Raw genomic sequence first — 16173 nt, forward strand, 5'->3', positions numbered from 1 at the left:
TCCATCGTTTTTTTGCACTCCACACCACCCTGGGTCAGATAATGGCTTTATGCAAATCAGCTCTGACCCTGTTGCCCCATGGGAACAGTCCAGTCCGAACTACAACAGCCATATCTTTCCCAGACCGGAATCAAGCATCCGAGGACCGGACCGGTTTCGAGGTAACACCTCTCTTCAGCCCGGCTAGCTTGACTCCAAGTGGTGTGGAGTGCCTGGGACCCACATCTGGGCATCCCCAGCGCACTTAGGGCGGCAATTGCAAAAAACAACAAGTGATGGACTGAATGTGGATCAATGTCACACACTCCCCCAGTCAAAAGATCTGGGCCCAAATCCATCGTTTTTTTGCACTCCACACCACCCTGGGTCAGATAATGGCTTTATGCAAATCAGCTCTGACCCTGTTGCCCCATGGGAACAGTCCAGTCCGAACTACAACAGCCATATCTTTCCCAGACCGGAATCAAGCATCCGAGGACCGGACCGGTTTCGAGGTAACACCTCTCTTCAGCCCGGCTAGCTTGACTCCAAGTGGTGTGGAGTGCCTGGGACCCACGTCTGGGCATCCCCAGCGCACTTAGGGCGGCAATTGCAAAAAACAACAAGTGATGGACTGAATGTGGATCAATGTCACACACTCCCCCAGTCAAAAGATCTGGGCCCAAATCCATCGTTTTTTTGCACTCCACACCACCCTGGGTCAGATAATGGCTTTATGCAAATCAGCTCTGACCCTGTTGCCCTATGGGAACAGTCCAGTCCGAACTACAACAGCCATATCTTTCCCAGACCGGAATCAAGCATCCGAGGACCGGACCGGTTTCGAGGTAACACCTCTCTTCAGCCCGGCTAGCTTGACTCCAAGTGGTGTGGAGTGCCTGGGACCCACGTCTGGGCATCCCCAGCGCACTTAGGGCGGCAATTGCAAAAAACAACAAGTGATGGACTGAATGTGGATCAATGTCACACACTCCCCCAGTCAAAAGATCTGGGCCCAAATCCATCGTTTTTTTGCACTCCACACCACCCTGGGTCAGATAATGGCTTTATGCAAATCAGCTCTGACCCTGTTGCCCCATGGGAACAGTCCAGTCCGAACTACAACAGCCATATCTTTCCCAGACCGGAATCAAGCATCCGAGGACCGGACCGGTTTCGAGGTAACACCTCTCTTCAGCCCGGCTAGCTTGACTCCAAGTGGTGTGGAGTGCCTGGGACCCACGTCTGGGCATCCCCAGCGCACTTAGGGCGGCAATTGCAAAAAACAACAAGTGATGGACTGAATGTGGATCAATGTCACACACTCCCCCAGTCAAAAGATCTGGGCCCAAATCCATCGTTTTTTTGCACTCCACACCACCCTGGGTCAGATAATGGCTTTATGCAAATCAGCTCTGACCCTGTTGCCCCATGGGAACAGTCCAGTCCGAACTACAACAGCCATATCTTTCCCAGACCGGAATCAAGCATCCGAGGACCGGACCGGTTTCGAGGTAACACCTCTCTTCAGCCCGGCTAGCTTGACTCCAAGTGGTGTGGAGTGCCTGGGACCCACATCTGGGCATCCCCAGCGCACTTAGGGCGGCAATTGCAAAAAACAACAAGTGATGGACTGAATGTGGATCAATGTCACACACTCCCCCAGTCAAAAGATCTGGGCCCAAATCCATCGTTTTTTTGCACTCCACACCACCCTGGGTCAGATAATGGCTTTATGCAAATCAGCTCTGACCCTGTTGCCCCATGGGAATAGTCCAGTCCGAACTACAACAGCCATATCTTTCCCAGACCGGAATCAAGCATCCGAGGACCGGACCGGTTTCGAGGTAACACCTCTCTTCAGCCCGGCTAGCTTGACTCCAAGTGGTGTGGAGTGCCTGGGACCCACGTCTGGGCATCCCCAGCGCACTTAGGGCGGCAATTGCAAAAAACAACAAGTGATGGACTGAATGTGGATCAATGTCACACACTCCCCCAGTCAAAAGATCTGGGCCCAAATCCATCGTTTTTTTGCACTCCACACCACCCTGGGTCAGATAATGGCTTTATGCAAATCAGCTCTGACCCTGTTGCCCTATGGGAACAGTCCAGTCCGAACTACAACAGCCATATCTTTCCCAGACCGGAATCAAGCATCCGAGGACCGGACCGGTTTCGAGGTAACACCTCTCTTCAGCCCGGCTAGCTTGACTCCAAGTGGTGTGGAGTGCCTGGGACCCACGTCTGGGCATCCCCAGCGCACTTAGGGCGGCAATTGCAAAAAACAACAAGTGATGGACTGAATGTGGATCAATGTCACACACTCCCCCAGTCAAAAGATCTGGGCCCAAATCCATCGTTTTTTTGCACTCCACACCACCCTGGGTCAGATAATGGCTTTATGCAAATCAGCTCTGACCCTGTTGCCCCATGGGAACAGTCCAGTCCGAACTACAACAGCCATATCTTTCCCAGACCGGAATCAAGCATCCGAGGACCGGACCGGTTTCGAGGTAACACCTCTCTTCAGCCCGGCTAGCTTGACTCCAAGTGGTGTGGAGTGCCTGGGACCCACGTCTGGGCATCCCCAGCGCACTGGGCATCCTCGGATGCTTGTTTCCGTTCTGGGAAGGACATGGCTTTTGTAGTTTGGACTGGACTGTTCCCATGGGGCACAGGGTCAGCGCTGATTTGCATATCGCCATTGTCTAACCCAGGGTGGTGTGGAGTGGAAAAACGATGGATTTGGGCCCAGATCTTTGGACTGGGGTGAATGTGTGACATTGATCCACATTCTGTCCATCATTGTTGTGTTTGCAGTTACCGCTCTAAGTGTACTGGGGATGCTCAGACGTGAGTCCCAGGCACTCCACACCACTGGAATCAAGCTAGCCGGGCTGAAGAGAGGTGTTACCTCGAAACCGGGCCGGTCCTCGGATGCTTGTTTCCGTTCTGGTAAGGACATGGCTTTTGTAGTTTGGACTGGACTGTTCCCATGGGGCACAGGGTCAGCGCTGATTTGCATATCGCCATTGTCTAACCCAGGGTGGTGTGGAGTGGAAAAACGATGGATTTGGGCCCAGATCTTTGGACTGGGGTGAATGTGTGACATTGATCCACATTCTGTCCATCATTGTTGTGTTTGCAGTTACCGCTCTAAGTGTACTGGGGATGCTCAGACGTGAGTCCCAGGCACTCCACACCACTGGAATCAAGCTAGCCGGGCTGAAGAGAGGTGTTACCTCGAAACCGGGCCGGTCCTCGGATGCTTGTTTCCGTTCTGGGAAGGACATGGCTTTTGTAGTTTGGACTGGACTGTTCCCATGGGGCACAGGGTCAGCGCTGATTTGCATATCGCCATTGTCTAACCCAGGGTGGTGTGGAGTGGAAAAACGATGGATTTGGGCCCAGATCTTTGGACTGGGGTGAATGTGTGACATTGATCCACATTCTGTCCATCATTGTTGTGTTTGCAGTTACCGCTCTAAGTGTACTGGGGATGCTCAGACGTGAGTCCCAGGCACTCCACACCACTGGAATCAAGCTAGCCGGGCTGAAGAGAGGTGTTACCTCGAAACCGGGCCGGTCCTCGGATGCTTGTTTCCGTTCTGGGAAGGACATGGCTTTTGTAGTTTGGACTGGACTGTTCCCATGGGGCACAGGGTCAGCGCTGATTTGCATATCGCCATTGTCTAACCCAGGGTGGTGTGGAGTGGAAAAACGATGGATTTGGGCCCAGATCTTTGGACTGGGGTGAATGTGTGACATTGATCCACATTCTGTCCATCATTGTTGTGTTTGCAGTTACCGCTCTAAGTGTACTGGGGATGCTCAGACGTGAGTCCCAGGCACTCCACACCACTGGAATCAAGCTAGCCGGGCTGAAGAGAGGTGTTACCTCGAAACCGGGCCGGTCCTCGGATGCTTGTTTCCGTTCTGGGAAGGACATGGCTTTTGTAGTTTGGACTGGACTGTTCCCATGGGGCACAGGGTCAGCGCTGATTTGCATATCGCCATTGTCTAACCCAGGGTGGTGTGGAGTGGAAAAACGATGGATTTGGGCCCAGATCTTTGGACTGGGGTGAATGTGTGACATTGATCCACATTCTGTCCATCATTGTTGTGTTTGCAGTTACCGCTCTAAGTGTACTGGGGATGCTCAGACGTGAGTCCCAGGCACTCCACACCACTGGAATCAAGCTAGCCGGGCTGAAGAGAGGTGTTACCTCGAAACCGGGCCGGTCCTCGGATGCTTGTTTCCGTTCTGGGAAGGACATGGCTTTTGTAGTTTGGACTGGACTGTTCCCATGGGGCACAGGGTCAGCGCTGATTTGCATATCGCCATTGTCTAACCCAGGGTGGTGTGGAGTGGAAAAACGATGGATTTGGGCCCAGATCTTTGGACTGGGGTGAATGTGTGACATTGATCCACATTCTGTCCATCATTGTTGTGTTTGCAGTTACCGCTCTAAGTGTACTGGGGATGCTCAGACGTGAGTCCCAGGCACTCCACACCACTGGAATCAAGCTAGCCGGGCTGAAGAGAGGTGTTACCTCGAAACCGGGCCGGTCCTCGGATGCTTGTTTCCGTTCTGGGAAGGACATGGCTTTTGTAGTTTGGACTGGACTGTTCCCATGGGGCACAGGGTCAGCGCTGATTTGCATATCGCCATTGTCTAACCCAGGGTGGTGTGGAGTGGAAAAACGATGGATTTGGGCCCAGATCTTTGGACTGGGGTGAATGTGTGACATTGATCCACATTCTGTCCATCATTGTTGTGTTTGCATTGTATCATAGTCTGCATAATGTCCTGCATCACAGCCTAGTCGTGCTAAACTTGGTAATTACTACTGACAGCTACATTGGGGTAGCTAATGATCTTTGCTGGGGATCCCATGAGTGTAAAGCCACATTTGTGAAGTGATTTTACACTTGTACAAAATATGTTTTTTCACACATATTTCTATTGTATAAATCTCTGAGGAGCAGAAACGTTTTTTTTTTCTGGGCAAGTATCCCATGGAAAGTTTGGGAACAGCTCCAAATGTACTCATTCATGGGTATTCCCCGAAACTTTCACCAACTAATTTCACTCTCACAAGAGCTAGAGAATTACTCCTTTCAAGGATAGGAGGGCATCCTTTTTGACCGTTGAAATAAGAAAGAAAAATCACCAAAATGTATGATATTGTAACGGATGAGTTCCACATGAAGCGTTTCAAAATCCAAATGAGCGTAAAACATTTTCCTATGTGTGAATGTGCACCATTCATAACTGGGCAGGGGCGGTGGGTGACATTTGAAAGTGGTGGGATGCAAAGTGATTTGCATACAGCACCGTAGCGAGCGAGCCCAAACCCCAAAAGGGGGGTTTGGGGTGGTTACCCCCCGCCCCCAAGAAAATTTTGAAAAAAAAGAAGAAAAATCGTGCATTTTCAAGCAAATTTGAGAAAGCAGGAAGGTTAATAAAGCAATTTTGAAAGTGCAGTTATTACATTAATAGATGGCATAACATAGGTAGCTGCTTATTCAGTATAACCACAGAGCTTCATACATTCCGTCCTATTATGCTCAGGTGCTGAATTCAGACTATAAGACTTTCATGGAAATCTCAGCTCTAAGCGTAGAAGAAGTTGCACAGCAGTTGGGAAACAGCCTTCACAAAGCATTGGGAACCACGCCTTACCTTTACCATTAGAATGCATGCGACTATCACGCATGTCTTTCCACACAGATGATAGTGTTAAGGTGAAACAAAATGTACTTAATATGCCATTTGATCAGTAAAATCTGTGTAGTCTCCAAATGGAACAAACACATTAGACCTCCAACTCCAGCAACACAATGTTTCAAACCTTACCTGCAGAATCACCAGCTATCAGCACTCACGGCTAGCAACATCACAGCCATGCATTGTTTGGGAAATCAACACAAATCACTGCCCACACAACCATCACTGACGGTAAGAGCATTGACAGGACAGCCACAACTGGAAGCAACAATGATCGTGGAAATCCTCTGCAACCTCAATTGCCCTCATTGCCAGTGATTCCTCTTAACTGACCCCTCGCCCCAAGTCAGGGATATTCAATGACTAAACCCCCTTTCAGAGGCACTATAAGACTTCACTGTCCTTGACAACAACTTTAGTACCAGGCACTTTCCGACCAAAGTTTTGTCAACATATGAGAGGCGTTTTAGGATGACCCTCACTTCCCCGAATAAATACAAAACCTCCACACCGATATTATCCCTACTAGCACTTCACGTCAAACAGCATCATACATACATCTCAACAAGGGCCCTAATGTCAACATCCAGCAGACACGTACCAACTTTACTCAGACATTACCTGACCTCTTCCAAAGTACATTAATACCAGCAGAAAAAATATCTAACCCCGTCCTTGGTGACCCCCAGGCCGGCCTGTCCATCGCCAACCCTCCTAACCAACACCCATATCCACTCCTTCACTAATAATAATATAACTGCTTCTCCATCTGAATGAACAACTTTTGGCTTTTTATTCACAGTATCTGTAATAATGCCCTTTAATGAAAAAAAAGTGCTATCCGGCTAATATAGAGTCACCTGGTCTGGTCACCCAAATCCCAACATCTGTTTAGATTAGGACACTCCTAGCAGCACACTGGAGCACTTGACACACAGCTACCTGGAGGTTTCCCCGGATGACGCACCAGGTCACAGAAAAAGACAAAAAGGCAACGTCTTTATTTAAAAGTGTTAACGGTGCCCACATTCCATGGTGAAAAAACGCACCTCTGCACTTATGTTTGAGGATAAACAAACCCTCGGCATTCACCAGAACATAATTAATTACAAGTAATTTAAACTATCACTTAGGGAAACTTACAAAATGTGTCTAAAAGAACCCACTCTATCTGAGGAACAAAGAGAGTATATGCGGAAACAGTAGTCTATATATTCATGAGACCGCAACAACAAGACCATAATCTTTCAAACATCAATGAAGGTTAAATTGCATGTGCTTCTTTTAACTGAGAACCAGATAATCTTTCCATATTTTAGCTCGTCATTTGAAAGCTTGTGTGAAATGCAGTCGCTTGAGATTAATTTAGTTACAAATTGTGAGACGAGACCAACAATGTTAAAAATAATCTGCCATTTTGTCGAACTATTTACCGCATTCCGCTGAATCAGTCTTGCATAGCCGAGTCAGAGTATAACAAAGTCCATGGAAAGATGTGTTCCGTCACTCGTCAGACATTAGGTAAAGGAAGCTTTTACTTTCAAGACCAGATCCATATGCTACTTATTTCCGGCTGGCCGTCACCTGAAATCCCTCTATCTGGGGATTCATTTATTTAAAACAAATCTGCTTGTTGATGTCGCATACAGTAAATTACATTAGGAAATTCCTCTGCACAAACAGGCCTCTAGGCAGTTTAAGATGGACTCGCAAGCTAACCCAATCTACACAGGCCAGGAATAAGTTTGAGGCAACTCCCTAATAAATTACACCCTGCATACTGAGACTGCCTAATGAGATTTTTTGTTTACTTTTGTTAGTATTGAGTATTCTTTTGCTGATCTTTAGCAAGATGCATGCTTCATTCAGTTAACATTTTATAACTGCTATGTTTTCACATTCATTTAACCATACATTAGCATTTTAGTGCGTGCACAAAGTGCAGCGGTTTAAGATTTATTCAAAAATCATAGTTATTCAAGACACTAAAGATGCAAACAACTCTTGCAGACTTCAGGATAAGAACTTGGATACCAAAGTCACCATTCCAGTCAATCATTGAACGCAACCGAATGGCAATACTATTGAAACCCAATTCTGTGTCTTTTCCAATAAGATCTAAAATTAAATATTTTAAAATCTGAAAAAAATATTTTGAAAGATGCTGCGCGAACAGCAAGTTAATACTGGTCAGTGATTGATTTCATTTTTAAGCAACTTAATGTGTGACTTTAACCTTCATTAAAAATATACATATTCCAAAATATGTCTGCTGGGCTGGCACAACAGTCCATATAAAAAATGGAGTCAGGGTGCAAGGATTCGTGTTTGGCTCTCAATTCTAGAGATGGTGGCACAGTGCCCCTATTTTCCCTTTCTGTGTAAACATGTGGCCAGGTTCGAGCTACATGGAAGTCTACATGTTTGAATCAATAACTTGGAGTTGCCCACAGGTTTGCAAGGGACCCAAAAATAAACTCTGCCTAAATACAAAGAAGAATTCACAGGGATATACCGAACACAGGCATTGTTAGTGGTCTCTACGATAGAAATATATATATATTTTAATGTAACTACCTTCGAATGAATTTTCAATTCTATGTGGCAGCCACCCTTTGCACGGTAGGTTAAATACTTTCTTTATTTAGGTATGTTTGTATTTGGGAGACGGGGGCGCCTTACAGTTGAATCTGCATTCTGCATGCACTAAAACGGGATATATGATGATACCACGCATACTTTTAGCACGCAGACCATTACCACGCAATTTTTACAACGCAGGACCCTTTACCACGAATACCTTTACAACGCAATACACTACAACGCAGGTACTATTACAATGCATACCATTACAACGTAAGTATAGGTAAGTATATAATATGTTAAAATAATGTAATTATTATTAATATTTTTTGTTAATTATTAATGTATTATTTTAATATTAAGTATTTTAATTAATTATATTAATTTTTATTTATTAATTTGTAAATATATATGTTAAAAATACCCCTGTACCCCAAAACCCAAACCCAACCCTGAAACCTAAAAATACCCCTGTACCCCAAAACCCAAACCCAACCATGAAACCTAAAAATACCCCTGTACCCCAAAACCCAACCCTGAAACCTAAAAATACCCCTGTACCCCAAAACGCAAACCCAGCCCTGAAACCTAAAAATACCCCTGTACCCCAAAACCCAAACCCAGCCCTGAAACCTAAAAATATCCCTGTACCCCAAAACCCAAACCCAGCCCTGAAACCTAAAAATACCCCTGTACCCCGAAACCCAAACCCAGCCCTGAAACCTAAAAATATCCCTGTACCCCAAAACCCAAACCCATCCCTGAAACCTAAAAATACCCCTGTACCCCAAAACCCAAACCCAACCCTGAAATCTAAAAATACCCCTGTACCCCAAAACCCAAACCCATCCCTGAAACCTAAAAATACCCCTGTACCCCAAAACCCAAAACCAACCCTGAAACCTAAAAATACCCCTGTATCCCAAAACCCAAACCCAGCCCTGAAACCTAAAAATATCCCTGTACCCCAAAACCCAAACCCAGCCCTGAAACCTAAAAATATCCCTGTACCCCAAAACCCAAACCCAACCCTGAAACCTAAAAACACCCCTGTACCCCAAAACCCAAATCCAAACCTGAAACCTAAAAATACCCCTGTACCCCAAAACCCAAACCCAACCCTGAAAACTAAAAATACCCCTGTACCCCAAAACACAAACCCATCCCTGAAACCTAAAAATACCCCTGTACCCCAAAACCCAAACCCATCCCTGAAACCTAAAAATACCCCTGTACCCCAAAACCCAAACCCATCCCTGAAACCTAAAAATACCCCTGTACCCCAAAACCCAAACCCAATACCCCTAATAAATGTTTTTAAAAAAAGATAAACTTACCTATACTTACGTTGTAACGGTATGCGTTGTAATAGTATCTGCGTTGTAGTGTAATGCGTTGTAAAGGTATTCGTGGTAAAAGTACTTGCGTTGTAAAAGATGCGTGGTTATGGTATTGCGTTGTAAAAAATGCGTGGTAACAGTTGTATACCACTAAAACGACCTGTCATTCTAACATGTCAGATAACACGTCAGATAAAAAGAATACCACTAAAATGTCCGCCTGTCACTTATACAACACTTCTAAAAGTTAAAAAAGCAGTCTCAATCGCATGCGATTTACACTAATATACAGTGTGCAACTGTAATATAAATATTTATGTGATAATCTGTAATAATTCAACTAGCTTACTCACACACGGTCGTCTCTGGATGAGGGAACCGGCGGCGACGTCACAGCAGCGCGTAAATGCATGCATCCCGGTGAAATGGCCAATCACTGCATGGCTTCACACAGTGAAGCCATGCAGTGATTGGCCATTAAGTTGTGGCTGAGGCAGTGTGTGCCACCCCCAAGTGCGGCATCCAATGATGGATGCTGCACGGTGGACCAGCATGCAGCGCCAGGATTGGCTAGGGGGGCACATTTGCTGCTCGCCCTGTCGCCCCTTGTAAACCCGGGCTACGGCAGGCTAACAAGTACCCCACCGTCCCGCTGGGGAACTTACAGTGCGCATGCTTGGGCAAGTTGCAACCCAAATTGCACTTGCGCACTACGGTCTGTCTGCTGCAGCCTGAGTGTGTGTGGACTGGACTGTCTGTCACGTGACTCAAGCTGCAGCAGGCCACCCCACCCCCCTGCGCACTCCGAAATCACCGGGTGTGTCCCACGGCTGACTTGTTGTAATGTGTACACACTTGTACATATTGTTAAAGGATTGCCGCGGCCGCGATGCGGGTCCATGTGGCTGGTGGGGCTACGCCCCTACGCCCCAATGGACGCACCGCGCCTGTAACTGGGACCAGCGGGCAGGAGGAGGGGCCGGAAGCATGTACAGGCGATATATTTGCTGGTTTGATCTAGTCCTGCGTGCAAAACAATGCATCCCCTTCTGCTCTGATACACATTGTCTTGGACAAAGCACATGGCCACACAGAGGGCCTTCTGATGTCTTACCCTCACTTTCTGTCACCCCAGCGTAGTTTTAGGATTCCTCCACTGAGTTCTGAATGGGGGTTTAAATATTCCTCCTTTGCTCATGTATTTCATGGGCAGTGCCGTACGGGCTTTGCAGTGTCTCTCTCTTTGTTGGGCCTTTCCCTACTGCAACCTTGCATTAGTAGGTGAGAACTGTTGTAGGGAAATAAAAAGTGCCAAGCACAGATTTTAGCACATCCCTTTGTGAAGGAGGGATGCACGGAAACCTGCACAAGCAACACATGTTAGCCCATCTACGAGCTCAAAATGTCCAAGCTAATTTGAACTCCAGTAGCATGTTTTACACATGCTGAAATTCTCTAGGGAATTAGTGAATGTGCCAAAAACATGTCTTTCTCGACGTGCACAAATGTAGAGTGGGAAAAGGTTTTTTGTTGTACCGCTCAGTCTCTATTGTCACTTCCTTTCTGGAATCAGTATGGGAAGTTACTTCAGTCAGTAGTCTACATACAATACACTGATTTGTAATATAAATGAAAGCTACAGACCAAGAACAAGCTGACCAGCACAAATGGAGCAAGCTAAATAAAAATGTGGGGTGGGCGTAACTTGAGTAATTCTCTCTAGAGTAATTACTCATCATTACCACAAAATTACTTGTAATTAAAGCAAAGTCCAGCATTAATCCCTATTTTCACAGTGCAAAATACACCCTCACATGCAAAATGTGCCCGAGGATGAATTTTGCAATTCGAAAATAGCACTAAATGCTACAGGAGACGAACAGCAGCAGCCAGCAGCCACTCCCTCTCTCTTAGTTCGTTGTTCCTGTGCTACTGCGGTAGGTTTTATGCCCAAATTGCTCTTAATTACTCACGCTGGCACAATCACGCATTTGGCATAATTAAAAATGTGCCCAAGGCTACTAGAAATGTACGTTCTTTTACATTCCTGATTTAAAATGGAACAAAAATTGACATTTCACAGGGTAAAATAAATAAGAAGACTGTACTACACATTTGTGTTCATCCTTATATAAATGTTCATGGCCATCTTATTTTAGTATTCATGCTTTCACGTGAGTTAAATTTTTGCAATTTACAACCAGTGCACAGCATATGTCTTACTCACATCGGTTTTCAAGTAATCAATCACTGTAACGAGGTATGCATTGAATACATAATTACATCAGTGAGCCACACATGAAGTTATCTCCAGAAATTCTTTAATAAATGTGCTTTATGGACTAGCACACTTTAGTTCTGGAAGCGTCTGCACCTAACAATGAAAATAATAGACAATGATTCAACATATAAAAGATGTGAAAGTCATTCCTGAGCCATGACAGCTGCATTCCTCGCTCTATTAGCCAATCGAACAGCAGTTCTAGAGACTACCCTCATCACCAGGCACTTCTTGTACATTGTACGCAATATGAACTCCATCTCATTGAATCGAAAGCAAAAATCACTTCTGGTATTCTCCCAGTCTCAATAAACTGGATATGTCAATCTTTCCATGCTCGGGTGTGGAGAGTGGAGCTATTTACCAAAAATATGGAAACATAAGTGTGTCATTGTGGTTTTAGCTCAAGTCTGTTCAAAATTGCACTGTTTCCTGATGGCCTAAGAGGGGACATGAGAAGGGTCAGCAGTGCAGTGCTGTATTGTTGCAATTCTAATGAGCTTCCGTAGTCCAGGCTCATTCTCAGCTAAACAATAATTTCACATAGTGTGGAAACTGTGCACTGCTGGCCACTGTTCCATCAGCATGGCTTAGTAAAACTGAGGGCGGAGTTGGCAGAGTTCCGTGAAGTGCAAAAAAAACTCAGCTGCACTACGATGAGCTCTGGAAGTGGCTGAGTGCGTTAGATAAATGCTGTTCACTGTGATGTTCAATGGCAGGTGTTTGTCCGCACTCTGCATTAATCATGAACGGCACCATGTACAGCGCAAGCAGGCGCTGCTTCCTTTCTGCCACTCAAGTAGATTTGTTACTTGAGTGGCAGCCTTCGCAACGCCAAAGGGCTGTTTCTCACGCGAGTTGTCGCTAGCATACGCGACCACTCTCAATGAGAAATCCGACCATCAGTGTTGGGAACTCTCGGCAGGAGGCTGATTTTCCATGCTCGCACTCGCCAACTTGACATTGACGATCGCGAACAAGGAAAAATCTTGCCAGGAGGTGGATTTTCCTCACTCGCGCTTGCCAACTTGATGTTGATGCATCAGTAACTGGAGGTTTCAAAGGTGGTGCAAGGAGAAACAAACTGCAGGAAATATTCAAAACTATATTAAGTAAAGGTTTTAATATAATAGAAATATTTAAAGTCTAAAGATACATAGACTGTGATTCCATAGGGTTTGATAAACAGTCTTGAATTTATCGGGAAATATAATTTGCTGCACCATCTTTCCTCAAACCTGGTAAATTTATGAGTATGTGAGTTGGAAAGGTTTTAAACATTATGAGCAGTGATCGCATAAATGAACGCATGTCTTAAGTAATTACTCTGTTTGTGAATCAGACCACTAATGAGACTAGGTCAACAGTCCACTAACATCTTACTGCTCATTTGTAGCAGAGAATGCCCTGAACAGAATCAAGAAAAAGTTCTCATTCTGATCCTTTTGGCCAATCAGTTCCACTTCTCTGATCACGCGCAAATCTCATGGACAGCACACACCAGCCAATCAGGGATTCAAAACAACTTTTACATACCCAAGGCCGATACACAGTCCATTGTAATAAAAGTAAAGTAGAAACACAAGTACAAACAATCAGAATCTGGAAGACATTCTTAACAGAGCTGACATTTTTAGTATTAAACAAGCGTGCAGCTCATACATTATGGATTATGTATTCATGTGTGCAATAGACTACCCTATTAACTAGGGCTTTACATAAAGCCGTACAGTACGGACTAATGGGGTGATCTGCTGTGAGAGTATGCATCCTCCAGTTCATTAGATACAGCTTTCCCAACATCTTTAGAAACAGCACCCAGGTCTCTAAAGATCAATGCAGGGCAACTGTAAACGCGAGAGAGCACCCTCCAACAGGAGTACTTCAATGGGGCCTAATAATCATTTAATGGCACTTGCCTCGTCTCTGTCCTGTACATCCAAACTGCCTTCCACATATCTCTCGCTCTCTTTCTCTCTCTGCTCTCTCTCTCTCTATCTCTCTCTCTTTCTCCCTCCCTCTCTCTCTCTTTTTCCCTCTCTCCTTCCCGTGCCTCCATTCTCTGCCAGTCATGCGCCTGTGTGTCTCTCGCTCTAGCCTACTCAGACCCTGGTCTTTTTGAGAAATCCCTACAAGTTAAAGAAACTGCCCCCTGAAAAAGCCTTCGGTGGACTGGAAAGATAGCCTCCTCTAGAAAACCTTGCACATCGTTTATGTCAGTGGGTTCTCTCTCTCCCACGCTGGCAGCGAGCACTGTCTGGGAAGCCTGCTCTTGAGAGTTGAAAAGGTGAGCCTTGTGGATAGGATTGCAGAGTTCCTGGATGAGAATTCATCCCTGTCTGGGTCATGTCGCACTGTCTTAAATTTCACGCGTCTAGACTGCAATACAGCATCAGGAATCTGCAAGGAAATGAATCGCCATGTGGGGATTTTGGCATAGCTTGTTTGCTGATCGATTGCAACAAGAAACGTTTAATGCTTTCATCATTTAAGTTTAATCCTCTTTATTTCTTTTAAAAATACTTCGATTAAAGGGACTATTTCAAGGTTTACAAAATTACAACAAGCATTGCCAATATCAATTTGTGTGGATTAGAACTGAAAGTGCCTCTACAGCCTTTGGTGAGTTTAGGCACTCCCCATGTCATCATTAGTGCACCCTGACTTTGATCCTTGCACCCATTAATTCAATCATCTACCCTTTCATTTATTTTTGCATTCACCCACTTACTCATGAACAATAGAGCACAAAAAAGCTCAACAATACGCAATAGCAATTACACATGCTGCAGAAATTGTTTACTTATATCATAAAATAAAAAATACAATCAACCATAGCAGCGGACTGCCATATTGCAATGATGCTCTGCAACGTGTATCATTTTTTTTGAACTTCCAACATGGATGCCACATTTTGACGCCTCATGTTGGCTATCTGAGAACGATAAACAATTGTTCACTAAGGACAATCCCATTCTAAGATGTCCTCATAGTTTAGAAGCAGTGGACATGTGTGGTGCGACGCATTGCAGATGAAATGAGCAGTATGGACGGTGCCGAAAAGCACTATCGTGGTGTTAAAATCTGGATTGTGGCGTAAACATTATCGGCGCCATCTTGTCCTTTTCAGATCCATACGTGCGCGTAAGCAGCAACCATTTTGATTGCCATGGCCTCTCTGCCCACTCCCGATAGCCAGCGTCTCTCTCTCTCCCCCTCACTCCCCAGCCTCGCAAGCATCCCCGACAGCCCCCGGTCTCTCCTGCTTGGGTCATAAACGCACCTCCAGTGCGACCCTGTCTCCGAGCCACATCCCGTGCTGCACCCCCTCACTCTTTCATCTCATTCATAGAACAGGCCCTTTGATAACCTCTTCCTCCCTGCCCGATTGTCCGGCCTGACCCCAGGCCATCACATAGTTCAACAGATGCAGTTTATTGCCCCCTACAGTAGGACCTCTCCCCACATCAAAGGAGCGGGGATTGATCAATGCCTTCACACCCCTAGATCCGACCGATCGCCCACATTCCTGTTCCCAGCGGAATGTCCAGCTGCGCGATAGCCATCATGCCTGGATTTGGGTGGGGACCTCTACTGTAGATATGTGTGAGAACGGGCCTTAACCGGGGATTCCAACGATGCCTTTTTGAACTTCAAAGCAATACCACGGATGTCATAAATGTAATAAAGCCATAAACCTGTGTATAAGAGGCCAGGCCTCAGAGATGCGGTTAGAGCACCTCGAAACGATACCTCGTTGTCCGATCTGATGTGTTCTGCTCCGTCGGAAATAAACTCCTGTTTCCTGCCTTCCAGTCTCCAGCGCCTGCCTCTTTATTTGGTAACCGTGAGTTGGGTGAGAGGCGGCTAACGCCGGGCAAACCTTGAAAAGGGGTAATCGACCTGATCTGCCTGACCCCTTCTTCTACAATTGGCGTCCCAAACGTGGGGCCCATCAGCGACACGTGGATCCAGTGGGAGAGGTCCTGACGACGGAGTGAACGACTGCCACGATCGGGAAGTGCACCTGCCCGATAGACCCTCGTCTGGCAGCCGATCATCCGAACTTCACTGGTTCCGAGCAGACCTCTCTCGAGTGATCTACGGTCCTGACTGGGAACCATCAGGAGTGCCATGACAGGAGATAGAGGACGATCGGGCGCTGGAATCGGAAGACAGGAAACTGTCCATGCGGTCCGGGTAAGGTCGTGTAACACGACAAACTGTGAAATATTCGATTGATTGATTGGAAAATACT

At 46.0% G+C, this 16173-nt stretch overlaps 1 protein-coding gene across 1 annotated transcript in view; it reads left to right on the forward strand.

The window, feature by feature from the left end:
* Positions 1–16173, forward strand: part of LOC144769415 (cilia- and flagella-associated protein 337-like) — an 817111-nt gene that overhangs the window by 466805 nt on the left and 334133 nt on the right. The window lies entirely within an intron of this gene.

The sequence above is a fragment of the Lissotriton helveticus genome, chromosome 7, assembly GCF_964261635.1.
Source record: "Lissotriton helveticus chromosome 7, aLisHel1.1, whole genome shotgun sequence".
NCBI lineage: Eukaryota > Metazoa > Chordata > Amphibia > Caudata > Salamandridae > Lissotriton > Lissotriton helveticus.